The sequence below is a fragment of the Coturnix japonica genome, chromosome 23 (genome assembly GCF_054131305.1).
Source record: "Coturnix japonica strain WE chromosome 23, WE-NBRP24, whole genome shotgun sequence".
Taxonomy (NCBI): domain Eukaryota; kingdom Metazoa; phylum Chordata; class Aves; order Galliformes; family Phasianidae; genus Coturnix; species Coturnix japonica.
The window spans coordinates 9,179,620-9,207,340 of record NC_140685.1 but is presented as its reverse complement, the minus strand read 5'-3'; the positions used below and the strand labels follow the sequence as shown (position 1 = coordinate 9,207,340).

At 40.1% G+C, this 27,721-nt stretch overlaps 1 long non-coding RNA gene across 1 annotated transcript in view; it reads left to right on the top strand.

Annotated features, from left to right (window-relative positions):
* LOC107322316 (uncharacterized) overlaps positions 1 to 27,721 on the top strand; it is a 184,392-nt gene that overhangs the window by 19,853 nt on the left and 136,818 nt on the right. Inside the window, exon 3 of the long non-coding RNA XR_001558890.3 lies at positions 3,965 to 4,118. This is a non-coding gene — a long non-coding RNA (uncharacterized LOC107322316). The remainder of the gene's footprint in view (positions 1 to 3,964; positions 4,119 to 27,721) is intronic.

Below are 27,721 nucleotides of genomic sequence, written 5' to 3'. Positions count from 1 at the left end.
GATACGGTGTGGTATTTCTGTATCTCATTTCCTTTTAACTGAGTAACCAACACCGTTCGTGTAAGTCGGGGAGGCCGCCTGCGCATGGTTCAGGATTCACCTGCAGTTTGTCTCCAGGCTAAGCAGGACTCATACATCTTGGAGGGTCAGGTAATGTCTGTGGGAGTGGGAGGCAAAAGCATCTCCTCAGCTGTCCTGCTGGCCTGATCTGCTGATGAGGCTCAGCCAAGAACGATTCATCAACCAAAGTCAGTAGCTCCACTGGGGATTTGGTCCTGCAACGCTTTGTTTTAGCACTGCCAATTGCAACCAGGTTGCTGTTGAAGGAGAGGGAATTGAAAAATAGGGATGACTCTTGATCATTCGGAGGAGTAGATGTTAGTAGATGGATGCTGCTGGTGGTGTGATGAAGACTGTGTAGGTAATAGAATTTGAAAATAGCAAAGGAATAAAGTCAATATATTGAAAGAAAAGTGTAAGCAAGAAAGCAACGGTATGAATTGCTTAGTGCTAATTTAGCAGATTACTGACCTCACAATCAGATTAAATTCTAGAATAATGCTGTGTTTTATAAGATTTGGAGGATGTATGTATAAATATGTTGGAGCAGAATTTGGTGTGGCTTGTACTTTCAAACAGAAATTGGAATATCCTAGCAAGACACCAGGGACTGAAGATGTAAATGACAGAACAGTTCAGACACCTTGGTATTTGTGTAGCTCTAATCTTAGCTAATAACTGTACTGCGTGTAGGGAATTGCTAAATTCAAACAAAAGTCATCCTGTTTAACTGACATTCTGTTGTAGCAGAGATGAGATAAGAAGTAGAGAAAAAAGAAGAGTCATCAGCATTAAAGAGTGAAGTAACCATCATAGGCTGAAAGACGTGTTCAGGGAGGCACACAGCTCGCGGCGCTGCCCCAGTGGGAGCGCGAGCAGGCAGGGTGCTGAAGGCAGCAGGAGGCCAACAAACACTGACTGCAGGCCAGCGTTATTCCTACAAATAAAAAGGTTAAGAATAAAATGGTTTCACTTAAACCACATGCCCAGTTGGTGGTGGAGCCAGGATTAATAACCTGGTTTTACAACAGCACAGTTTGTGTTGATGTGCCTAAGATTCACTAGCTCCTAATAAGGCAGTTTATTTCCCCATCTGATCCCGTGGTACACATTGGGTTTATTCACATTCTTGGAAGCATCAAGCCATTGGTTTTCTGTGAGTTCTAGGTGATGGACTGAAAGTCATTTTCTTCAATCTACCCCTTTACATACCGCACTGGTGTAGCTTTGGATCCACGTGTCCCAAAGGTCTCTGTGGGCCTGTGTGTATCTGCAGTAATACACATTCACAGTTTTGAGCAGCCACATTTCTTTTCTAATTACCATCTGAAGTATTTCTAACTGTATTTTACAGTCCTCTCTCTTACATTTTCTGTATCATATGATGAGAAGCACATGCAATAAATGCATGTAAACATGTAAGTTACAGTTAGGAAAAGTTGTTATTTACTGGCTTGCAGCAGTCTTTCTTCCTTGAAATACTTTTATGTCATGAAGTGATTTTTGCCTGATTCAGAGTTATGGAAGAAAAGTACTTTTTGCTTTAACACATTTACCAAAGAAGTGATTTTCAATTGAGGAAGCACTGTGAGTGCTTTTATAAGTCGTCTTCTTTTAAACTCACAGAGTGAGTACCACCAGTACTGACTACCCCATCTATTCACTGTGTGCTCTTTGGGCACAGTTTTGCTTTCTTCTCTTGTGTGAAAAATAACAATCTGCTTGTGGCACAATCTAAGTAAAAAGGAAAATCCATAAATAGTGTTTAATAATGCATTTTTCTATACAAATTCTTCTCTGGTAGTGAAGCTGAAGAAGCTCAAAGCTGTTGTTCTGAAGGATCTAAGCTTTTTTTCTTTTTATCTTTTTCTTTCCCCCTTTTACAAACTGTTATTTTTGCTTAAATAAAGGTCTGAAGTACACTTGGCCCCCAAGAAAAGAGGCCAGTGCCGGCATCCCTGCTTGTGCAGTGGGGAGGTGGCAAAAGAGAGGTGTTAGAATGGGTCTGCCTGGCAAGCAGGCATTTCATCTGCTTCCATTGCTACGTTTAATAATGTTTCTGCCACTTCTTTTAAAATCAGGAATCATGGAGGCCTTGTATGAGCTCTGTAAACAGCGGCAGATTGCTGAGGAGTGCATGACGTGGCACATCCTACTGCATTTTCTTCTGACTGAACCTTGACTATATGGAGAAATACCCAGACAAATCAGTTTCAGGTCTCCTTGTTTTCCTCCTTCTCTCCTCTCTAATGAGACAGCCTGAAGAGAAGGGAAGAGTTTCTTTAGTTAATTGATGTTTTTCTGACTGAAAGCCATAGCAAAGTCCCTAGTGTGAAATGCCAAGAGAAGAGAATCCTGAGTGAAAAATAAGAATAAAAAATAATTTTAAAAAAAGCAGAAACTAACTATATTTTGCTACATAACTTATCACTGGGATTCAGGCTCTTGAGATTGCTTCTCAAATAAATATGAAACAAGTAATTACTTCACATCTTGAGCAACAGCTGAGAAGAAAAAAAAAGATGGGATTTCCTAGGCAAGTGGAAAGGAAAATATTTTCGATCTTGTGGATAAATGTAGGACCAAATCTTCAGATAATGGAGAATTGAGTAATTACATTCAGCTCCAAGCAGCTGCGGAGAGATGAATATTTCGCCTGTTCAGACTGCGAGCTGTTGAATTTTTGGATGATGTCTGCTGTTCTCTGAAACGTCATCAGTTCAGGATTCACCCAGTAAACCAGGAGATGTCCTCCCCCCAATTCACACTTAATAAAGTCAGCATGGCAAATGGTGTGATAAAAGAATTAGAGCCAGCAGCTCTTGCTCGCTGTGTTTCTATGCTGCTCGATTGTAGAGATGTGATATTTTTAGTTCTTTTCCTTGCTGCTCGTGGTTGACTTAAGCATGTTGATATGACTTTGAATTAGGTTTAATAAGACATAATGCTGCTTGTGCTTGTATGACAGTAGTTTTACACTGAGGCATAAAACAGCCTGAATCTACAGTCTGGAAACTGGCACCTTAAACTTATAATAACTGGTGGCTGAATTTTCTTTCCTTGGCTGAACCATCACCTCCAGACCCTCACACATACTGTGCCATATATATACATTTCTGAGGTTTATTTCTACCCTTAAGAATCTAGAATCACATGCTGCTCTTGCTTTTCTATCACCTTCCCTTTAAATTAAAGTGCATTAAAGTGTTAGAAATTCAGTGCAAATTTCTCCTCCTGGGATTCTACTGAATGGTGATATTCAGTTACCGTACCTTGATGTCAGCCTGACTTTGGGGGAATCTGCTCTCTCTACGTGCACTGAATCCCCAACTTGGTTATTACCATGAGGATCTGAGGAGGAAAGTTTGCCTCCAATGTCTGGGTGCCACTGGGATTTCTCATGCTATGTATAATGCATGATGCAGGTTGCTGCAGTTTTTTCCCCTCGCTTTAGTCAATAGTCTTAATACTCTCGACCAGATTTCTGCAGCACAAATATCTATAAAAAGTCCTCTTACTAACACTTAGCAAGTGCTAATGAATGGAGTGCTTTTAATGTAGTTTGTGTTTGTGTAAATAAAAGGCCAGTTGCAATGAAATTTTGACCATTGGAATTTTTGGATAAAGGAATGTCCAAGAACTTCACCCCGCTTTGCGTTGCTAATTACAGCATAGAGTGGTATTCTTATATATTTAATGATTACCATTTCAGCAAATTGCAGCACTTCAACAACTGCTCACACCCTCAAATAGTGCTGAGCAATGATATTCATTTGACAATTGATCTCAAATTCTGCATCAGGAAAGACAGTTCAAAGAGTGAGACTCAGTATCATTATTTTGTGTGTTCTGAGAGCAAAATAAAATAGCATTAAGCACGAGTACAATTCCCTTTTTTACACAGACATGAAGAGCATCATGTACTGACTTTGAGGTGTAGAGACCTGCTGCTTCTCCGACCTCCTGTGGACTGGGGCTCGCTACCTAAGCTGCTCCCCCACTTCAGGACTGAATGGCCAGAGCCCAGCTCACCTTATCAGAGAAGACATTTGTGAAATGTAAGTAAAGGTTTTCTATGCTCTTCATGAGACACTGGAACACTTTGTTCTTTGAGAAAGGCATTTTTGGAGTTCTTTGGTGCTGGATTAGTGGTGGTAGAATAAGAGAGGACCATTAATCTTCTTGCATGCATCCTGACGTGGTTGTAGAAGGGCAGTGATTTGAACAATGGTGTATACTGACTTCTAGGAAGGAATTGCAAACACAGTTCTCCTGGGGTACTTGGATTCCTAGCTTTGGTCTAGGGAATGGATATCTGTTTCATTGCGCAGGGAGTTCAGTTTGCCTTCTGGCACGTGCCACTAAGTGTTACCACTGGACTGACCCCAAGCAGTCATGAGTTGTTCAGTCTCTGGCTGGCCTCCTTAGCAGCTCCAGTACTCAAAAAGGGTTATCTAAGCACTTTGGGTACATTCTTCTATCTTAGCAGTTGTCAGCTTCGTATGCAGGGGGAGTTCAGGGCTTTATTTTGGACTGAGATTTCAGTGAAAGAAAATGGCAGGAGTTTAGTTGTGTATGTCTCTTCCTCATTATTTATTTATTTATTTATTTGTTGGTGCCCTCTTGAGAGGGAGATAAGCTCCTGAAATTAAAATCATCTATTGTGCTCAACTTTTATGTCTGTGATCTTCAAACTTGGACATGATGCATGAGATCAGCTCATGAGCATAACGTTCTTGTCTGTTATCGAAGAGACAACTAAGTGTTGCTCTTGTTCTTTCACACCTACATCTTCTGTCTCTGCCAAGATATATTTCCTTCATCTGTGGCCTTATTTAGCATGCTGTCCACCTACTATCTGCATTTTCATTATGTATTTTAAATGAGCAATAAAATATCCATTTACATAATGAATACATTTATATTGATATGTTATATAATTTAGAGATGTACTTAATTATAACTTGTTTATAATTAGGTCTCTTGCTATGCCAGCTAGCTCTTATGTTATTTATAAAACTTCAGGAGTAGTAGAAAAACATGAATATTTCAGTGTGAAAATAATCTTTGATGTTGCCTCATTTGTTGTAACCCTTTTGTGCCTGTGTCCCTTTACCTTGGGGCGTTCCTATTTTGCTGGGATGAAACTGACTCACACAAGTGTTTCGTGACTTTGCTGCTATCAAAGCTCAGGGCTGGTGGGAGCTGGAAATCCCAGGCATCCATCTTTTATATTTCTTTGACAATCCGAATTTTATTTTTATACCACCACTTATTGTCATCTTGTAAAATCTTCCCTTCAGTGCATTACAATGGATGCAAAATATGACAGTCTGGGTATGTTGTGTATATTGGAACATTCTTCAAATGAAGATTTTGGCTTTAGAGATAACAGATTTTGAAGACCTTATTGTGTTAAGGAACCAGAGTTCAGACCTTTGAAGGAATCACGCATTGATGAGAAGCGTAACACGTTCACAAATTAAACTCTTTTAAAAATGCCAAAACCATGCCCTCCAAATTAGTAAAAACCATTGGAGCGTTGAGTCTACACTGTTTGCATGTAATGTGAAACTATCACTGAGGGCAAGAACACTCTTGTTTAGAGGGGAATATAATTTGGGTTTCACACATTAGCTGTTTGCAGCTTATTTGTCTTTTGTTGAAGCACTGACCTACAGTGTCTGTCTTACCCAGTGAGGTTTCCATAGAAACTAGCTGACTTGGAGCATGTTTATGTTCTGGCAGCAGCCTAAAATGGTCTTCAGCCGCATATTGTGTGAGGAAGAGCTGTAGTTCTGCTAAATGTCAGCAAAGCTCTTGATGGTCCAATACTGAAGTTCAGTGTAACTGAGACTGAGAAGTGCTGTGCTCACTGACACAGCTTGTAACTGATGTGTCATGTGAAAGTAACCCAGAAAATGCAGAGGAAGATGAACTATAGAGTTGAGACTTGCATGGTGAGAACTAATTTTGCAATGGTCATAAACATAAACATCATTGAGAAATAAAGCACACCAACAACTGGAATTCATAAGAGTTGTTATCAATGAAAGGTGACCATTCAGAAACATGAACACTGAAGTATTTTGAACTGAATTGTGAGCTCTCTCTGTGACTCTTCTAAAATGAAGAAAAGCAGGTTACTCTGTGCAACCAACGGGAAAATGAAGACACTCCTGTTAGTTTATATTTTACCTCTTTTACTTCCCGTATAAAAAGATGTGTAGTGAAACTTCTCTTAAAAAACATCATTTCTCCAGACTTAAATTGGAGGTGTGGGATTACTTGGAGAGCAACCGCCCGTCTGCACTGCCTTCTTCAGACAGGAGGTGCAGACATCAGCTCTCTAAAGCAATTCTGTGTCTGAAGATTAATGTTGGGAATTTGAAGAATTTTAGTTAATCTTACGGTAGGGTCAGTGGACCTCTGCTTTATTAACAAAAAAATAGCAGATACGTAGTAATCAGTTCCGGAAGCACTGAAGCAGTCTGCTCTAATTCTTAAGTAATTCTCCTTTAATTTTAATTCCAGTTAATTAATTGGTTCTGGGATTGTCGTGCATCATTTTCTACTCCACTGCAGAAGTGTATTTCTGTAGAGGCTGTGCCATCATCTTTATGTAGTACAGGCCATCCTTGGCTTTGCATCCAGTATGCAACTTTTAGCTTGTATGTTACAGTATCTTAAATGCTAATTTTTTTTTTAGCTATTTTGTTTAACTTTCATTGGAAACAATTTCCTGTATTTGGATGGGTTGCTTTGTTTTTGTTTTTCTTCCTGGTTTAGTCTTCCAACTGTCCATTATTTCCTAGTTGACTGCTTTCATGAATGATCCCTTCTGGATAACAAGGTGCCTTTTCTTTGAATCACACAAGCAGCACTTCCTTGATTCAGTTTAAGGGACCTCTGTCAGTCTGTGACCCAACCTCCAGTTCAAAGGAGGCTCATCAGGTCGGTTTTATCTTCCTGAGTCTTGAAAAACCTCTGAAGAGACGTATGCAGTAGGCATCTTAAAGCTGTGTGCCTATCTCATTTGGTGCATTGCTTAGAAGTCCAGTTCTCTTTGAAGCACATAAATCTTTATTGTTGATGCTTTGCTTCTTCTACATGCATCTTCTTCCTAATTATTTGTGGGGGAAAACTGGAAGTCTCTTTGCATATTTGAAATGAGCTCTTAGAGGTATTTAGATTTCTGGCCACTGTAGCAGAAAAACATTTTTATTCTTTACTTGAAGTGGAAACAAAACTCCTTTGGTGTTAGCTGAAGATTTGTATTTTGTTTCTAAAGCTTAAATCTGAATACAAATTCAATAGAAATCAACCTCTTTCTCTCCTTAAACATGCTCTGGAGAATTATGGCCGAAATCCAGGGCTACGATATGCCTAACTTGGCAGCTTATTTATTTCTTTATTGATTAACATTCAGGGAACATCAGCAGTAGTGAAACACGCAGTGTGGTATTCCATCTCTTCAGTCTTATTTTTTTCTCTCTGTGGATTACCTCATGTATAATCAGTAGAAAATGTCAATTGTTCTGGAATCTTATATCTCAAAGAACAGACCCAAGATTTTAGGTGCTTAGCTGTACTTCCAGCCCATCGTGTCTGTAACAAGCTACTGGAAGAAAAATGGTTTGTCTATCTTGGTTTGGTTTATTTGAAATGTTTTCTTTTTATTCCTAAATAATATCAAGTGTGTAATACTGTAAAGAATAAAAGCAAAACAAACAAAAAAAAAAAGTAAGTGGAAGACATAATTGCTGTTCTGAATGGATTATCAGGCTTCGATTTGGCACAGTAGTATTACAGGTATTGGTGTATGAGAGCCAGAACAAATATTTGCATAAGAGGTGTTCTCCGTAGGAATGATTTGCAAGAGCAGAAGGAGAGGCAGTCAGTGAAAAGAATGGGGAGTCTCTCTCTCCATTAGATCCAGCAGTCTGGAAGGAGTCTTGTGCTTGAGAGAATGTGAGGAAGACAAATGGAGCTCTTGTGAGAGAAGTTTGTATGAAATGTAGGAACAGAACAGGTAAGACATACATGGTGTGGGACTGCTGTGATTACTGGTCTCTCCTCTGTAACACCAAAATGGAACAAAGAAAATTCTTGGGATTATGTCTGGAAGAAAAATCATTTTGCTGCCCTCTGACAGTTTGAAATTAAAATGTTCCATGGGATCGAACATCTTTATGGATACCTCTGCTCTGGATGGAGAAATCCCGTCTCACTGTTGCAATTTTAAAAGCTTTAGGAAGGTCGTTTTAAGGCAGAGTTCAGTGCAGCTTCATCTGATGCTCCTGAGGAAGTCATTTCATTTCCAGTAAGGAAGGATCTGCAAAGTTGGTTGCTTTTAGGTAGGTTGCAGCGTTGGCTTTTTGATCAATGGCAGCACACTGTGGACTAAATATACACAACTAATGGTAGCACTGAAAAAAGACTGGAGCATAACAATAAGTGTGTGATTACATGAATAAACACTTCAAGTCCTTGTTAGCAGGTATGTCAGAGTGATGCAGGATTGAACTCATTTGAACAGCACGGGTGTGTCGCTTGAATAGGGCTGCAGTGTAGTCAGAGTAGTTGCTGTTTGGAACAAATTGTACACTGTACTTCAGAAGGTGAGATGCTGTGCTACACCTGAGATAATGAGGGAAGGATATAACCAGGCTATTGTTCAACGTGTCCCAGAAGTACTTAAACAGGAAGAGCAGAGGAAGCTCTCCTCATCAACCACAACATAGGGAGTAGAAGGAAAGTGATCAAAGTGCCTCACTGGCTCATTTTGAAGACTGTGAATTAGCTCCGAGCAAGGTGTTAATTAAAAAACAATCCAGAAGAAAGTTTCAGGATTTGCATTTTGCAACAAAACTTGACTTGAGTGATTTGAGAAGTTGATCTCAGGTTAAGAGAATTTTCCTCTAAGCTTGGCTTGGTGCACATTTCAAATAAATGATGCAAAGCAGCTATCAGCAAGGATCAATGCATTTGTCACATCAAAACTGCACTGTGTGATTTACATTACCTGAGACTGATTTATCAGAGTAGCCCAGACATAAAAGCCTCATTCTGGAGTTCAGTTTATAATTCTTCTAAACTGTTTATTGAGATCTTTGTACCTTCCTGTCACACTGTCTTTCAAGAACATGCAAAGTGGAAGACAAGGCAGTCAGGATTCAGGGGAAGTTTTGTGAGCCAGCAGATCTCCTGTTTAATGTTGCTGCTCTTTGCTTGTTTTGTGATTCCCTTGTTTAGTAACTCAATGTTCTTGGCTGTGTTGGTATGAACGGTGATATGCTTCAAGAAAACCTGTGAGCTTCATCAACCTTATTTGAAAACCCATGTCATTTCATTGCAAAGATCATATTTTATCTGTTTTGGATGTATAAACAGGTTTTAACATGGGATGGCAAAAGGAGCATCAGATTGGCATTGTGCTCTTCTCAGTTTTCCAGAGGAGTGATAAAGATGTCACTGTGTTTCTCTGGGCTGTGGTTCTCTGTGCAAATATGAACCCTCGCCTCAGTGTTTGACTTTTGAAGCCACTTGGAAACAGGTGAACACATGAGCAGGGAGGCACTGTTTGCTTTTCAATAAGTTAATAATAAATTACTTATAAATTTTCAGTGTGAATATATTGGAGAAAACAAGACAGTGAGTACTGCATGCAGTTGATACAGTGTTTTTTTTACCATTGTTTCTGCAGTGTATTGGCACAGGCTCTCACAGGAAACACCCCTTTCCATTAGCTGAATTATAACCAGCAGAGCTTCCCAACACATTGTGAGATTTATGATCTCATCTCTTTTCCAGTGTCTCTATAATTAAGCAAACCTAAGGGTAAGATTTAGTCAAATGAAGCTGAAATTAAACTCATTCCACATGTTCTGAAAGAATCGACTTTATTGAAGCCGGCGTACTGAATGTAAATGCTCTGCATTTTAGCCTGGTTTATTCTTCCTTTAAGGCTGACATAAATAAATATTTTTTAGCACTTCTGGGAAGTAACAGATCCACAGTGGTAGAAAACAGCTCCTTCGTATGTGAAGCCTTCTATGTGTTGTTTAGGATCCAGAGGTGCTGTTACATCTTTCCAGCTGTTGCTGTGCTTATTGAAGTGTGGTATTAATGCATTCTGCTGTAAAGACTATGATATAAAGTACTAGCCTTGACTTCAGAGCATCTACTTGCATGCTTTATTTCTTCAGTTTGGAGTGATTCTATTGCTTCTTCACTGCACCACAAACATGTTGATTTCGCAGCATCTTCAGAGTGCAAGTTGGAATACTTTGTCCCGCTGCTTTGAGATGTAAAATAGTTGCTGCTATTGCCTGTTTTATAGTTGTTAGGGTAACAATACTAGCTGATGATAGAGTACATCTTACCACTGTAATTGCTTAAGAATATTTGTGTCTTGTCAAATAAGTCAATTGAATTGTTCATTCTTTCTCTTTGCAAAGCAAGTGGGAGTAATGTCCTATGTGGAGTACTCCAAGATATGCAGATATATGCAAATTGCTATTTCTAACTGTAAATATAAGAAATGTAGATAACTCAGAGTTAAGCACAAGAGTGATGTAAATATTTGAATAAAGAAGCCCACATTTCATTAACTCAGACAGTAGAGGCTACTAAGTCTGCCAATGCCTGCAGAATGATATGGCTCCGCTTTTTCCTCCATTTTAGCCCCTTCAGTGGTGGCATGAGAAATTATGCATTCATATGGAACTGCTTGTAGAGTCTAGAAATTTTTGGGCAGTCCAATTCATGTATTGTGCTGAGTCCAGAACCTTAACAGCGATTCTTCAACCAAAATCTGAAGAGGCAATCTTTGCTTTTGTGGAAAACAGATAAAATAAGCACTGGAGTAAACTGGTGTTGTCACGGTTATCCCAGTACTGATGTCCTGCCCTTCTGAGACTGACCCTTTCTCTAACAGTAATCACCAAGGTTTCATTCTCTTCATAGGAAAAATGTGCTATGGCATTGGATCTGAAGTTCACCAAAGGTTCTGATTTGTTTTTGATTTGAGGAAGATTCTTTGCTTAAAAACTACAGTTTTCAGACAAAAAACCTGAGCATCTTACAACCTCAGAATAACTAATTCCTGGATGTACTGGACAGATTTGGCTCAGTGTGAGGTTTGACAGCTTTGAATAAATGCTGGATTCTGAGCTCACTGTGATAGGCGAGCATTTTTCCATTTAATTCAACAGGGCTGCAAAGGGAGAACAGGGTGGTCTTCACCACCTGCAAAGCAAAATTACAGCGTCTGACGAGTGCCCAAAGTGAAGCAGTAGCTTCAGCTTTTGATTCAGGTTCTGTGGGGAGTTGGTTCTGTGTGTTTCTGTGGAAAAGACAATAATTTTCTACAACAAAAGCAACATCTGTGAGCTGGTTCAGCCTATCTGTTTCAAGGGAAAATGGTGAGAAAAACTGTCAGCGTGTTTCAGTTCCTGGTTATGCTGTGTGATACAGCGGTGTGTTCATTTCAGGTGGGAATCAGTTGCTGAAATATAAAAACAACAGAAGAGACAAATTGCAAAACTTATCATTAGAACTTAATAACATTTTATCATGCATATATCTGAACTATCCAAGAAGTTTGAGACAAGTCAACATGGACCTGAACATTTTTAGACTGGGCACAGTGAACACTGTGCTTGGAAAATACATTCAGAGCTGCAGACACTTACAGTGCTGACCTGAATGAAAATTAATTTAATGTAAACATGATGTTTCAAGGATTACATTAAAATGACATGAACTTTCTGTACAAATTTTCAGTTCTCTGTTGCCCAAGCAACTTCACAATTCTGCAATACTCTATCAGAAACGTTGCTAGGAGCTTCCTAGGAGTGATGGGCAGGAGGCAGCTGCCTTGGGATGCAGCACAGAGTGGGCAATTAGCAGAAGGGCAGCAGCTGTATTTCAAGTAGAACTGTTCCAGCCTTCCGCCCCTGTGAGGATACAGGTAGAAAATTGCCTCTGTATTGACCCACTGCTGCTTTCTGAAAGCCGTGACAAACTGAAATGGACACCTTGATCATATAGGTAAGGAAAGCAATTTCTCATATAAGGGAAACACCATAAATGATTCATAGTAGCCATATTTCTCACGCTTATTTCCTGTGGGTGAAGAGAAACCGGGATTAGAAATGAATGGCAATGCTTACTTACTGTTCCTAAGGGACTTGCCTGGAGGTGATTGTACTTCTTTAGGTTTTACAATTAACTCTACAGATGCCAGTACCAAAATCTGAAAACACCCCAGTAGTATTGGTCTGTGAATAGCTGCCTCGCTTTCCACCTTCGTGATGGTCTCCCTGTGGCATCATGAACTGATCTGCTAACTGTGTTGTGCAGGAGTGTACTCACAAACCTGTCCACAGGATTAGGGCCAGCCAGCAAATGCTATTTTGCTACCTACATAAGAGCAAAAATTTTAAATAATTTTTCTGAATATTATATACAGTGTGTGACAGAAATGACACTTAAGCCCATCTCCAGAGCTCTAGTCAAGCACTTCAACCATAGGATGAATCCTTTATCTATGTAGTATAAGTGCAGTTTAAATGTGAAACTGTACACGTGGGGTTGGGTGGAAACTTTGCTCTTAATTTTAATGGAGATTTATGTGGTATAATACAACTGATATTGGACCTCTCCTGAGGGACAGGAGATAGTGCTAAGAATAAAAATGTTCAGGAAGAAGATCATAGATTCTATCAATGAGCAATTAAGAGCTTTTCAGGCTCTGTATTTTTTTCCTGTATATCTGAGTAAGCAGCACATGATAGACCAGTGATACCTGCAAAGACTCCATAACCTCTGTGAAGCTGAATACTGAAACCCAGTGGCCATTTAAAAGCCTTTTAATTCCAGCTTTCACATATCAAATACTGAAAAAAATGGCAGTTTTCAGGAAGACCTGACTGCCTTTTCAGAAAGGATTTTTCAGGCAGTGAAGGACTCCGTGCCATTGACAAATAGGTCAAGTTCAAGCAGCCCTGAGATGTCTGTATGTTTAAAGTTCTGCTAATCATAAAGCAGATTAGGTTGCCTTTAATGACTAATTTATTTAAATTTCCTCTGCTGAGCAGCTGCTGGGCTGCTCTGCAATGGTCGCACATCACTAAATATCAATGGACTGCAAAATGGAAGATTATATATGTTTAGAAGCTGCCCTGGTTATATCTACTACACATGCTGGAAGACCCGTCTACCAAAGCAAAGCTTAATGTGCAGTCCTTCTCTGTAGAAAATGAAGGAAAAAATTCCCGTTTATATATCCTTATACTGTTAGAATTCTTAACAGAATAGTCTTTTTTTTTTTTTTTTTGGCAAATCATAGTGTTTTTATTGTATTTCTAGAAGGTGTTTGGTTTTATTTAAGCACATCTTAAACAAAACTTGAGAGGCCTTATCCATGCAAACTTAATTTTCACATGATACTGCTGCATTTTGTGGCTGTGAGACAGCATCTTTGTCAGGGCTGTCCCTCAGCAGGAGAATCCTGTAAATAAGTCATCCTGTAGTACTGAGTGAGCTTTAACCACAGCAGTATGTGAACAGAGGCTCTAGGTTAGAGGAAGTAGATGTATAGCCAGAGAAATGGAGACAAAATTGTAGAGCCATAGTGTCTCAGTTACCTCATGCTGTTCTGTTTTCCCTCTTCTCTCATTCATGCCCCTTTATCATGGTCTGCATCTTCAATGTGTAGGCACCTACAGTGAATAGTCCCACTAGAGCTGGGGAGAAGATCTTCACCACCTTCCACAGAGACCAAACTCTTTTTGCTTGACATGTTCTCCAAAATATTTTCATTATGTATTAAAAGGGAAAAAAGAAAAAGCTATATTTCATATATATTCAAGTGATTTGATCTGATGCAGAGATTTTGAATGAAGCCATGTGTTCCCTGGAGGTTTTTTTTATCATCATATGCCTTGATCTTAAAAAGGCTTAAGTACCAGCACAGTGTGTGAAGTTGAGTATAAATAATCCTGTTGATCTACTGTGCTTGTATATGTGCTTAAGTAGGACATTAATATGACGTGCACTTAGGATGGGATTTAGTCAGAGCTGTATCTATGTACTCGAAGATCATTTTGCAAAATCACAACGCATGCAGAGGAAAATGTGTATTTCTTCTGTCTTTTTGATTTAGACCCAGGAGATCAGCTCTTTCAGGTCAGTTGCCTTGTGGAGATTTGTCCTTAGTTAGATTAAATGTGAATTGCTTGAATTGTGAGATTTAAAATATTATCTAAACCAAAAGCAATGAATGACTTCTCTCATTCTTCAAGTAAATGGATGACTTAAACTATTTCAAACCTGTCTCATTCTTGCTGGGTCAGTCTGGGTCTGGATTCCTGCACTGCATTTACAGCCTTTGTCTAATTACATTTTAAGGGCATAAACAATTCAAGGAGAAATACACAGTTAAGGGAAAAGGTATCTGTGCAATATGCTCCTCAGTAATGAAATTCAGTGGAGTATTGCTGGCAGAGGGTTTTATTTGTAAATGCATTTGCCATGTTTAACGGCGGTTATTCAGATTTTCAATATCTCATCCCAGCCAGCATTTTACTTTTTTTAGTGTTGTTATTCTGTGTAAACAAGTCTGAAAGACTTTGGAAGTTGTGTCAGTGTTTACAGGAAAAATCACAAGTTGTCCATTCTTCAGTTGAATAATCCATTGGAATTGCAAATGCCATTCAAATGATCTAGCTGAAACTCCAGATGTTCCTCTAATTGCATCCAGAAAAGCTATATTCAAGCGCATATAAATCTCAAAGTTCATTTGAGAAACACTGGCAATTTATTAATCTACCTGAATTGTTTCTTCCAACTCTGAATGTAGTCTGATGAAAATTCAGCTCTTCTAAATGTACCTTTACTTTTGTCCTCTAGGAAAACAAGTATTTGTTTGCATAGAAAAGCTGCACTTAGCAGTGGTAAATAGCTTTTTTGAATCATGGACAGAAGCTTTATGGGACTCCTTGTGATTCCACAGGAGTCTTATTTTCATTTACTGCCCTACTAATCATAAAAAGTTGGCAGTCACTGGAAAGCAAAGTGACTAATGTCATCTCACTGTTCATCACGCCACAGCAAGAAGCATATTCCTTTGATCCAAATTGCCATTAGAATTGCTATTCAGATAATAACAGTGGGAGATTTAGCTTAGATAGTACGAAAGAAAACACCCCACTAGCTCTAAGGGTACATGAGGATATGCACAAATAATGTGGGGAGCTTGTTATATCTGTTGCACTGCAGGCTTTCAAAAGAGGTTAGATAAAATATTTGAGAAGAGGCCATAGTTTGCCTTGTTTTGCAATGGCAGCAATTGCAGAGATTACTTCTGGGCACTCCACAGATTCCAGCTTCATATCTGCACGATGGTCTGCTGGGTATAACATGGTTTGGAGCCAGGAATTAATACAGGGCATCCATAGTGCCCCAGGGTTCGGAACTGCCCTGCTGTGTGTCATGGACATTTTTTGTCCATTTCCTACGTAGGTACCAGAGAACATCAGCGTTCTCAGATGCTGAAGAAATGACACCACAAGAGATACTGCGCTTCTCACTTGTGAGAAACTGAATTTCCCAAAACAACTGAAACTTTTCACATCTTCTCCATAGTTTTAGAGCAGTTACTTTTGCCTTGCCTGTGTAATGCTGGCTACTTGTACAGCACCAGCACATGGAAACTTCAGCTAAATTCACTCTTCCTCAAGAGGAGCATAAAAGCTTGTATATTGAGAGGCTGAATTTGAAGTGTACTCCAATCTGAAAATACTTTAGCTATCTTCTATGCATAAGTGAAACAGTGATAAACATTCAGCAAAAATATTACCATTTCAGTTGCATCTAAAGAGAATAAAACATTGGTAACAGTCACAGACATGACAATTATTTTCTCCCTAGGTTCTGGCTTAGCAAAGCATTGGTTATTGAGAATTAATGCTGTCAGTAGCGGTACTTTCAGTGGAAATAACTTTTTGGTTAGATGATGCATTATCTGGTGATTTATTTTTCTTGAGGGAAAAATAAGATGGAACATTATTTTGAGAGGCAAAAAATAAAAGTAAAGCCATCCATTTCCAATCTGAAATGACCACCACTGCATTTTGATACTTAATGCAGGCAGAGAAAACTAATTACGGACCTGCTCAGAAGAAAAAGCACTCAGCCCATGGAAACACAAAATGCTCAGGCAAGGAGTTTAAATAGGATTCTAGGAGCTGATGAAAGCATACAGGTGTGTAATGAAGGTTAAAGAGACTTAGAGTAGCTTTGGAAAGAGAGCGGGCTGCTGAGTTCCCAATAAAATATGTAAATGGATGGGCCAGAAATAGCCTCTCCTGGCTGTGTCAGCCCTGGTGGGTGTACAGGCGATGCTGGGATGGCTGCCTTGGTACAGAAAAAGGAGGGACTAAACTTTCCTTAGGATACTGAAGATACCCTTATCATGAGATACTACAGCTGAGCTGATCTGTATCATCTGTCATGTGATGAGTATGTTTCAAAAGGAAAGGTGTGTTATTGCAGTGACACCAGTGTGAAAGCCAAACCTGGATACTCAGTGAATTTCAGACTCACCAGCATGTTAGCGTTTTCCCTGTACACATCGTTAGTTGGCAAGATTTGATGCCTAGATTCTGTAATGTATTTCAGTATCACTTGGCACGTGCCAGAAATGACAGAGATGGGAGATGAGATTCAGTAGGGAATGGATGAACAGATTATTTACATCATGAGTGAAGTGTTTCAGAGGAAAACAGCCCAATGTTTGAACAAGATAAACAAACTCCTTGTTTGTAGGTTTAGCCAAAGAATGGAATTAGGGCTGACTGTGTTTTGGTGCGCTTTTTTTTCCCTGAACACTGTGTGATGTTGCTTCTCTTGTCTTACTCAGTTGAAAAAGGAGTTAAAGGAAAGCGCTGTCTGATGACTGTCTCTCTGGAGATGTTCTTGCTCTCTCCTATCCATCCTAATGGTGCATTTCTCTGACAATGGAAGTATAGGGGAATAAGAAGAGTCAGGAAGGGGTACTTTTCAAGAACACTTTGGTTATTCATGAAGTTCAAAATTATTTGTTTACCAAATGAATATAAAATGTTACAGAAAATAAAAAAGAAGGGCCTTGTTCTGGGAGCTAAGATACAGATGTACTGCTCATTTGCACCAGAGTGCACTGCGTATATTTCGAATGAAACATTTTCTGTTGGAAGCTTAGGACTGTTAGAATCTGTTTTGTTAACTTACATCCTTTCCAAGATAGCGCATTCCCCTTACAGCCTGAGCTTGGCAGGGCCTGCCCCATACAATGCTTGCCCTGAATTTGAGGATTTATTTCTCTTCTTAAACAGCTTGCAGTGCAGCTTCTGCAGATGTGCTCTGTGCGAAAGAAGGAAGCTGGACAAATTCTTTGATGTCTCCCTACACTGTTATGATTCTTGACAGAATAACTATTTATCAGCAAATGAATTCCTCGAGGAGAGGCAGCATATTGGATTTCTCTGCATTTTATCTTTCCTGGAATATAGTGCAGTCATCAGTGTACACATCAGTGGAGAGCAGGGAGGGACTTACTGAGTGGAGAGCTGCCTTGCTCCAAAAGCCCATGTTGTTATAATTATAAAATCTAAAATTTGTGAAAGCCAACATCCTTATTTTTCCCAAAGAAGCTGCTGCAGCGATGAGCTCTGTTGCATGTTGAAGATGCTGTAATATACCGAAAGAAACAGGCCATTCTGCAGCCTATTCTTCAATTGCTTAAAGAAAGGTGCAGAAATACAAATAATGGTACGTGTCCCTTTCCACTCGTATGAGTAAGGAAAAGGGTTCTCTAAAAAACACGTTCAGGAGCCATTTCTTGGTGTGTCTGGGGCTGTCTAGACATGGGGCTCCAACCCCGCTGCCTTTGGCTGACCAAAGACAGGTCTGAAGGCTGCCAGAGAGATGAGAGTAGGTCCTGCGTAGGATGGGTGAGTGAATTAGGTAACTTGTAGCGACCCTTCTGCTCTGTTTCTTCTCAGCTTCTCCAAGATATCAGCTATCACTGAGGAAACTGGCAGTCAGCATCACTGTTAAAGGAAAGGATGTGATCAGATCCATTCCCTTCGCACTGTCATGATCACCGTTAAACCTGTTTGGCCTGAGGCCCACCAGTAGCTCTCAGTGGCCCTTTTAGTACTCAGAGAATTACTGAACTGTGATAAATTCTACACCATGTTATTTAAGTTGTGAAGTTTATACAGAACAGTTTTGTTACAGGAGATGAGAGGTTGCACAGCAGTCCCTCACCATATAGAGGCTTCTCTCTCCTTGCTGTCATGATTTTTCTGTCTCGTAAAAAATAGTTACGATGAAGCAGAGGGAGCAGTAATATGGGAGAACAATATATTGCAAGCTCTTAATAGTACTTTTTATCTGCACTCAAGACTTGTCTTGCCAACCCCAGTAAAATCTGAACTGATTTCTGCCCCGACCTTTTGACTTATTGATTCCAATTTGTCCCGATTACATTTCTTTAGAGAACCTCCTTGTAGCTTCTTTTTGTGATATGTGGTAACACTGTAAGAAAGGATTTATTTAGGCACCAAAAATATCCTGGCATTGCCAGGCTGGCAAAAGCCCATTGTGTGTTCCAGCTGTTAAAGACAGGTATTTTAGCCTGACTTGGTGTGGTTTGCTTTGTTCCACTTTGTCAGTCTAGCTTTTGTTTTATAATTGCTAATTTTGGCTTTCTGTAGTGTTTTACTGGGTAAAGCACCACGTCTGCCTGCCTCAAAGAGAGGAGCCCCAGTACGCCAAGCAGCTGCTGGCAATTATTTACTGCTGAAGGTCCCATGTTGTTCAGTGCAAGCAAAGGAGCACTCTTTGCATGCCGCCTGCTCCAGAATTGTTGCTTTTAGTGCTCTGTGTCTGTGGCCAAATTGCCGCCTAAGGTGTCAGAAAATCAAATGCCTCTGTGCAGTTTATCTGCAGCGCACAGCCAGAAGGCCCCTGTTGATGTGTGTTCCACCTCTGTGCTGCTCGTTCCAAAGACGACAGCATCCTTACAGAAAACAATAAAGAAAAAAATGAGAGAATATCCGAAGTTTGCATATGACTTCATTGTTCTGAGGCAGTAACTGCCTCCCTTCAAGTCTGTCGCAGAGGCCTGGAAGTGCTGTTTGCAGATATCAGCTTATACACTGCATAGGAAATAGAGGTGAGCGTGCTGAAAACTCTTACAATCCTGTGCCAATTTGGTTTGTCCTTTGGGGAACTGACTCTCCATAGTGCTGTGTGGAGGGCTGCTGCAGTGGCTGCTGACAAGGAGCCGTCGTTGGCACCCATGTGAGATTGACTCAGCTGCTGGGTGTCACCAGCTGCAGCACTGCTAAGGAAAAAGCCTTCCCAAGACACTTGAAAATGATGACAGTTCTTACATTTCAGGGGAGGAGGGATACCAGGAATTGAGGGTAAAGGAGGTTTGGAGCTTGAAAATTCATTTGCAGGTCTGGTACTGTCATGCCTCAGAAAAAAAATGCATGTGTTTGGCCAGCTGTGAGCCTGTGCATATTTATAAGCTTAAGAGATGGCAGTCGAGGTTCAAATGTTTCACATTTGAATGGTATTTCAAAACACTGTCAATAAAAGCTGAAGGACAGGGGGAATCTGTGGCATTTTATTGTGCTGGCAAACTTAATGTAGCTGGAAGGTGCAGAACTGGCTTCTTGTGTGGTGTAAATCTTTACTTCTGCTGGTGCTCAGGCTCTGTAAATGAGCACAGACCCAACCATTGGACTGCAAGCTATTTTGCTTTCTAACCCTATGATCATAACAAAAAAACAAAACCTGTTGTTGAAAGCTCACGTTTACAAAATCCACACAAAATCAGTACCAAAGAAACCCAGAATCTGTAGAAGGCAGGACAGGCTGACCAGAACCCAGCCAAAAGCAGGTGGGAAGGCTGTAGTCAGCAATGCTGAGTCATAATGAGACTGCTAAGGTGGAGAAGGCTGCAGGGGAGAAAATCCATTCCCTTCTTTTGCTATCTGTCAGGAAGATAAATCTTCTGCTCTGGGGCAGTGTTTCAGCCCTGTGTGCCCCGCTCTGTACTCATTAGCAGCACAAAGCCTCTGCTTGGCACCAGGAGCTCTGAGCATCTCCTCCTTTCCCCGCAAGTATTCAGCTCTGGATTAGTGGCAGAAAAGCTCTTAGGATACAAGCAGGCAGGTTATGGTCTCAGTGTGTGTTCCAGGCCTGGAGCTGCCCCAGGTTCAGCCTCATCTCCATGGGGTGGCCACGGGACAGCGCTGCACACAGATCCACATACAGGTGTACACAGAGCTTGTGCTCGCTCCCTGCAGGTGTTTGTCCCATCCTTTGCTAATGTATGTCAGCCTGTTGTTTGCTTTGATTTACTTCATGTCCTATTTCTCATGTATGCTTTATAAGGGAAAGTACTTTCTGTTTACCAGAATAGGATCAGCTGTTCTGGCTCTAATGGCAGAGAACCAGCATCAAAGCTCCTTTTACTCAGACAGGCTGATTCTTATTCTCCACAAAACTGAAAATCTAGATTTCAGGCATACTGTTGGATAGCTGTCCTAATGCCCACTGCAGCTGCACAGTGTGTTTGCTGCCCCTCATGCACGTACTGAAACATACTTACTTCTATGATGTAAATGAATAAATATATCTGTGGTCCAATTAAAACTGAATGGACAAGCAACAAAGATAGAAGCGTTGTTTCCATATGATGGCGATATCCATAAAATCAGATCGTTGCACAATAAATCGTCTGTTTATAGATGCAGTTTTCTTTTTTCCTCCAAAATACCAGTTGGCTGAAGCATGTTCCTACCTCTGCCACCTGCTTGAGTTATTATTATGGGCTTTTTCTCGATCCAGTATTGAAATACAAATACGTTCTTTATTCTTGGAAGTTCTGGCACTCCCAGGCAGTGGTTATGTGTCTGTGGGTGTCTGTAGGTGGACATTGCAATGCAGCTGCTGTATTTGCTCATTAAATTATGAAGGGGGAAACTCCAGGCTCTGCAAAAGACAATGCAAAATTTCTGTTAACACAGAACTCATCTTGCTGTCATAGAGCCTGAATAAATGAGCAGCTGAGGCAACTTCGACTTAGCTCCTATTCTTTCTTTATTTATTTTTAGATTTTTCCTGTCTCACAGTAATATATTGTAGCACCTAACAGGGAGTTGATACTGCTCTTCCCAAGGTGTGAGGTCCAGCTGTGGCTGTGACCCAGTAAGGAAAGATGAGAAACTGCTCCAAGTATGCTGAGATCTTTGGCCAAGGGTGGAATCAGCCATGAAAGCTGCCTGAAGTCTGAGGAGGAGTAATACATAATATTACTGCTTAGCCGATGGACATTCCTTGTTCCAAGGAATGGGTGTGATTGTAAGAAATGCTGCCAGTGTAGTTCAGTGGACTTCTGCACATCTCCGTGTGTGAGTAGAGGCAGTTCTGTGCCCAGAATGCAGCACCATGTTGAGCTCAGTTAATCAGCCAGTTCAGGTTTTCCCATAGTATGTGCTAATTTTCATGCTTTCATGCAGATATATGTAAAATCTCTGGCAAACTTATGTTACAAATGCTCTGATAATCTGTATCCCTTCTCCTCAATTTCCCACTGCTCCTGTTTGTTTTGTTATATTTGGTGGCTCAGAGGAGGAGCTGTTGGTGGAAGGCAACACAATGGGTTTCAGTTCTATTATTTAATGCTCCTCAGTTGCCAACGTCATTTCCATCAGAAGAATCTTTTGAACATTGTGAAGTAGCAAACCATGTAATTATATCAATGTATATAAGCTGCTCCAGCTGATAGAAAATGTCACATAAATTTCATAGGGGAAGATCTTTAAGAATGTCAATATTTAAGCAAGATTTAAGGAGACAAGCTGCTAGGTTTAGTCTAGCTCGTAATAGTAAGTCTGTTCTTTAAAGGGAAATGAGGGTTTCATGATCTGAATTGAAAACTTCTCAGTATTGACTTATTTTAACGTGGCTCTGAGGAGTTGTCAGTGAATAGAAGATTCTTCATTACTTCAGGTGTTCAGATATTTGATTACTCAGATTGGTTGCTGTAACTCACTAGTGGGCGTTGAATCCGTTGTAGGCATAATTAAAGTTAGTGAATTCCTGTCTGTTTGGGATAGAATGATGTCCTGATCTCTTTTTATTGTTATTTTTTGCGTTCTTTCTGCCTTTGCAGTGACCTTGGTGATATCCTCCCCTTTACTTCCTTCACATTCCCCAGCAGTTTGCCAGCACCCCATGCATTGTCAGGTCAGAGGGAGGGCTGTGGGTCCCTTTACTGAGGGCAAAGAATGTCATCTCCCCATACTTTATCCTTCCAGTGTCCTCCCACAAGTTCTTGGAAGCCATGAGACGTTGTTGTTCAGGGCTTGTGATGGCATCCTGCTATTGCTTTTCGTCAGATAGATAAAAGGCAGTTTTGTAGTATGGCTTTCATCATTTGGCGTGTGATTTACTGACAGTCCTGCCAGGATACTCCTCTCCTTGTTATGGCTGTCAGAGATTTTTAGCTTTGCACCTTTACATACAGACATTGTGGGTATTTATGTATGGATGAACATATGTGCATAGATAAAGCTGTGTACATACACATGTATATCTTTATCTTTGGAGAAAACTGTGATGATGGGTTGTCTTTTTTTTTTGTTTTTTTTTCTGTTTTCCCCTTTGAGACAGTCTGTAGAAGTGCTATAATCTCTCGTGGCATTCTATGCAAATATTTTTAATCTCCTTGCTTTGAGCAGGCATTTCCATTTGCTGGTGCTTGCAGCTTCAATGGAAGGGCTGAGTGTTGCCTATTCACCCTGCTCTGTGTGAAGCAATTACCTTTAGGTATTAGTATGTGCTTGTGATTTGTTTTTATTTTCTTTCTCCAAACATAAAAGCAAACTCTTTTGAGAGCGAAGAAATATTCCTTTGTCAGAAGCTCTGGTAATTAAATAAGCAAAGCCAGTCCCTGCTGTTTTGATAAGGATGGTTCTGGAGGTGGAGTGTTTGCTCCCTAAAATGAAAGAATGAAGGGCAGTGTTTGGAGTTTCCCTGGTAGCACAGTGAGCAGAGGGATGAAACTGTGATGGGCTGCCTTGTTCTGTGCGCTTCCTGCAGCATGGGGAGAGCTGTGTGGGTCTCCTGGAGGAAATGGGGATGGAAAGGAATGAAAAATAAAGCAGCGGATGGGGAACAGTGAGAGCTGTTATGTTCCGCAATCATAAATCCTACACTGTTGTATTATGAAATGTCAGAACCTACCTGAAAGATGTAGAGGACTTTCTGAGTCTCAGGTGCTGACCTTCGGTGTCCAGTCCAGCCCACCACCCTGTGCAGGAACAGGCAGTTTCTGTGCCTTTTCAATACCACACTCTGCCTCTCTGCTTTCACAAGAATGACGCCAGAGTCCTGAGGAGCTCTTGAAAGACTCTTGCAAAGTTAGCTCAGCTTGCATTGCAATGGTGTGTGCTTTGGGACTTTTTCGCTGCTTTTCTTTTCTGATCGTTATTTTCACAGATGTACCCTCTGCACATTCTCTCTCTTGTGCTAAGAAACTCATCTGCTTCAACCACTAATAATCAGAACATGTTGAAATCACTGTATTTTGCACATTTGCTCTTTAATGGTTTGCAATAGTAAATGTAACACAGTATAAATCGATGAATGAAATATTACCTTTTGCATAAAAACTGCAGGTTTGTGGTGGTGGTGTTGTGGGTGGTGTTTTTGCTTTGGTAGTTCTATAGCCCATGCTCTGTGGTCATTTTTGTATCATGAAGTCTTTCTCCTTACCTCTTGAATACAAAAATTCCCCTAATTATTGAACACTCTAAGTCCAAACAAGAACTTAATGACCTCTCAGACTCAAGATTTTACCCCTCTAGCATTTCATACACATTTCAAATGCTGTTTTTTCTAGTTAAATTACACTGAGAATGTCCATAAGTGGATGTTATTTTCTCTTCCCATCTGAAATCAGAGAACATCAATTGCCCTGTATGCTGCTTTTCTCATAGGTTTCATTTGAACACTGTAGATAGATACTCTTTTTTTTCTCTGCTATATCAGCCTGCTTTGAGCACTAGAGGTCTTTCAAGGCTCTGATAGCTTAAATTCACCTCTGGTTATTATGCTGAGTAAACTTGAAGAAGTTCAAACCTTAAGATAAGCACAGACCTCTGCAGTGTTTAATCCAAATTATTTGAGCCTGGAGGAAGTCTCTAGGATTTTTGATAGCCATAAATTTCGTAACAGGTATTTGCTTTGTAGGGTAATTCATCTTAAAAATTAAATCATTTGCACAGTTTAGAAGCTTTCAGTAATCTTGAGAGGAATAGAATACTTTTGCATTTTTGCTTCTCTGTAACTACTTACAAGGTTTTTGGACAGATAAAGTGGCAGAGATCACCAGAAGAAGATGATAATGTCCAGGACAGAGGCCATGATTCAGTTTACATTCTGTGTCTCAAAAGAATGATGATTGATAGACTGAACTCAGCTATGTTTCATCACTGTAAATGTGAAACTGCAGATAACTTTGGCTTTGCTGTGGCTCTGCTGGGCTCAGACTTTGAGCTGACAGAATCACAAGACTGTGGCAGTGAGTGAACTATGGCAAATTGACAGCGATGCAATTGAGGACAGAGTTTTGTAGACAGTAACAGTGAAACAGTGATTTTCTGCTGGTGCTTTCTACAAGTCTTCTTGGCTTTTCTTGTATAGTAATTGATTATTAAACAAATTTGCCAAGTAAATGTGTGTATGTATTTGTTTGCAGCAGTGTGCACTTATAGAACACAAAAGCAAGAGGGGAGTAAGTTGGGCTTAGAGGAAGCCAGACAGAAAGGATACAGAGATATCAGACTGAGTACAACTTTCTGAAATGAAGTCCTGTAGGTCAAATTAGAAACACATCTGTCAATGTATTCCTATCACATATAGAACAGCTAATTTAAATACCATTATAAAAATTTAATTAAGCATAATCTGCAAAAACCTGAAGAATAAAACTAAAGGACAAAAATTAATAGTGCAAGAATGAGATTCACTCAGATTTAAGCTAATGGTTTCTACATGATAGCTCCTGTTAAAGCATGGACTCATCTGGGGAATGCAGGATAGTACATTTTTATCAGCATTTAATTTTGTTTAATTTAGAGCAGAGTTTTGTAATAACATTTTCCATGGAATACTCAAATTAGACTAATTACGTGTGTCAATTTTTGTCCATAAATCATTTTTAAAAACAGACCTGGGACACGAGGTGGTTAATACACCACATTAATGATAATGTATTTTAGAGTGATGTTTTTATTTGGGTGCAGCAGAAACTGATGGTGCTATTTGTTATGTTTTTGTAAAGATTATGAAGTCACAAGTGGAAACAACCTAAGGTGTGATGAGAGGTTAGGGTAGCCATGAATCAAATCCATAACACAGAAATTAAGTGATCCTTTGGAAATGATGTACACAACAAGACCATAGAACTTGCAAGGGTCGGTCCAAAGCCCCCTGTGCTGCAGCTTGGAGCCTCGGGGAGATGTTCTGGAACACAAGGAGCACTATGCTACCCTGGTCAAACAGCCATCAGGTGCTTGATGCTGGGGGCTGGGCTGCTCAGCTCCTTCTCACAGTCTCTGTTTTGTCCTAAACTGGTTCATTTGAAGTCTGTGCAGATGTACCTACACATAGTGCACTGGAGACGGTGCACATACCCTGAGGCTACTGGAAGTGCTGGCTAATGATGTTTATTCCACTCAAAGATTCTTTAATTTAGCTGGCAGCTGCGTAACGTGATCCAGTACCTGAAACTGAGACTTGCAAGCATTCAAGTTGGAAATAAAAGGCCAGATTTTTAACAGTGAGAGTAATTAATCATTGGCATGGTTTATCTGAGTAGTAAATTCTTTTTCATGTAGCTGTTTAAGAAGAGCATGTAAATCTCACTTAACGTATACGGATGTCTCATTAATAAAACACACCTCTGTAGTAAAGGAGCTGTGACAATTACAAGAAGAATGTCAGACTCATAGTCCTTTGCAGCATCAGGCTTTGGGGCTTTGTGCAGAGCTGGACATGTGTCTGTGTGTGGGGAAAGCCGGAAGCCGGACTTCATTTTGGTCTTTACTTTTGGTCCTTTATAACAAGGGAAGGCTCTTTGCAGGCATTAGCAAGCTGTGCTTAGTTTGACATTCATGTGCAGAATCCCTAAAGCACTGCAATTTGGTAAAGCTTTCACTGTGGGAGACAAGGTGTGTGCTTCTTTCATGATTGGGTTTATTGAGGGATTCTTCACTAATATGAAGTGAAAGAAGTAATAAAAGGAAATCCTTCTAGTTGAAAAACTTTTCTGCATCACTGGTGCGATTTGAGAACTAATGCATTAAGGTATTTTCTTAAGAAACAAATAACTATTTATATTGTTTCTCACCTTTTCTTACTCCATCCTGTCTATTTTCCATTTACTATCTCTCCCTGTAGCACAGTGCTACCTGTTTGTCAGAAACAAGGCTTCACAGCTGAAATAATGCGCTATTCATGGCTAGAAACCTGATAATGGGTAAAAGATCAGTCCTATCTAAAAGTGCTCTTGGCTTTGAAATGTTGTAGTCTTCTGTAATGAATGTTTTTTATATTGCATTAGATCATTTGTCCTATCAGAGGAAGGGCGAAAAAAAGTAATTTGAAGAAAAAGATTCATTGGATACTTCATGTGTGTTTTCTTGTAACCTGCTGTAGGGAACCTGCTTTAGCAGGAGTTGGGCTACTTGATCTCCAGAGATCCCTTCCAACCCCAACAGTTCTGTGATTTCTTGAGAACGTGGAGATACAGAACACTACTGACATCCAAAGATGACTTTCCGGAGCTGATAAGCTGCTTCTCTGCTCTTCTTCCCTTTCCTTCTTCTACATGTGGAAACTCCTTCTTTAGACTTCTGGCCCTTATTCATGTTTCCAACATTTTTGCTCCTACTTTTGCTCCTACTTTTTCAGTATCTATTTGCCATTATTTTATTATCTGGGTAAAGCCATGATCCCACTTTGTCAGCTCATTACAAATATGCAGCAGTGGCCTGTATGATGAATGCCAGATGATGCTCGTTGTCCAGAAGTGTGCAAGCCAAATCTGGCACCTAATTGAAATAGTTCAGTACCATCAAAACAGAATACATTGGCAGTCCCAGAAGCATACAGCCATTCAGCCTGTGTAGGAGCTTTGTGACCTTGCAAAGAGTGAATTCTTTCTTTTTAAAATCAGATATTCTCAGAAATGAGGGGGAAAATACTTCTAAGCTGGTGTCGTTAGCTACAAGATATGGTTTAGCTTTTGATGGTTCAGTGGTTTGCTGTAGCTACGGTAATGGGAGGATGGTTGGACTAGATGATCTTGTAGGTCCTTTCCAACCTTCTCATTCTATGATTCAAGTGGGGAATTTCAACTATTTTCTACATTAGAGCTCAGTGTGATGTGAATTTTATCATTGCTGAAGTTTAGAAATTACTGTCAAGTATCCTTTAGAGCCATGTGCGTACTACACTTTCCAGAAAATCCTTTGCTGTTGGGATAACACATGTGCTAACTAAAGCACTTCACCTTGCTTTCCAA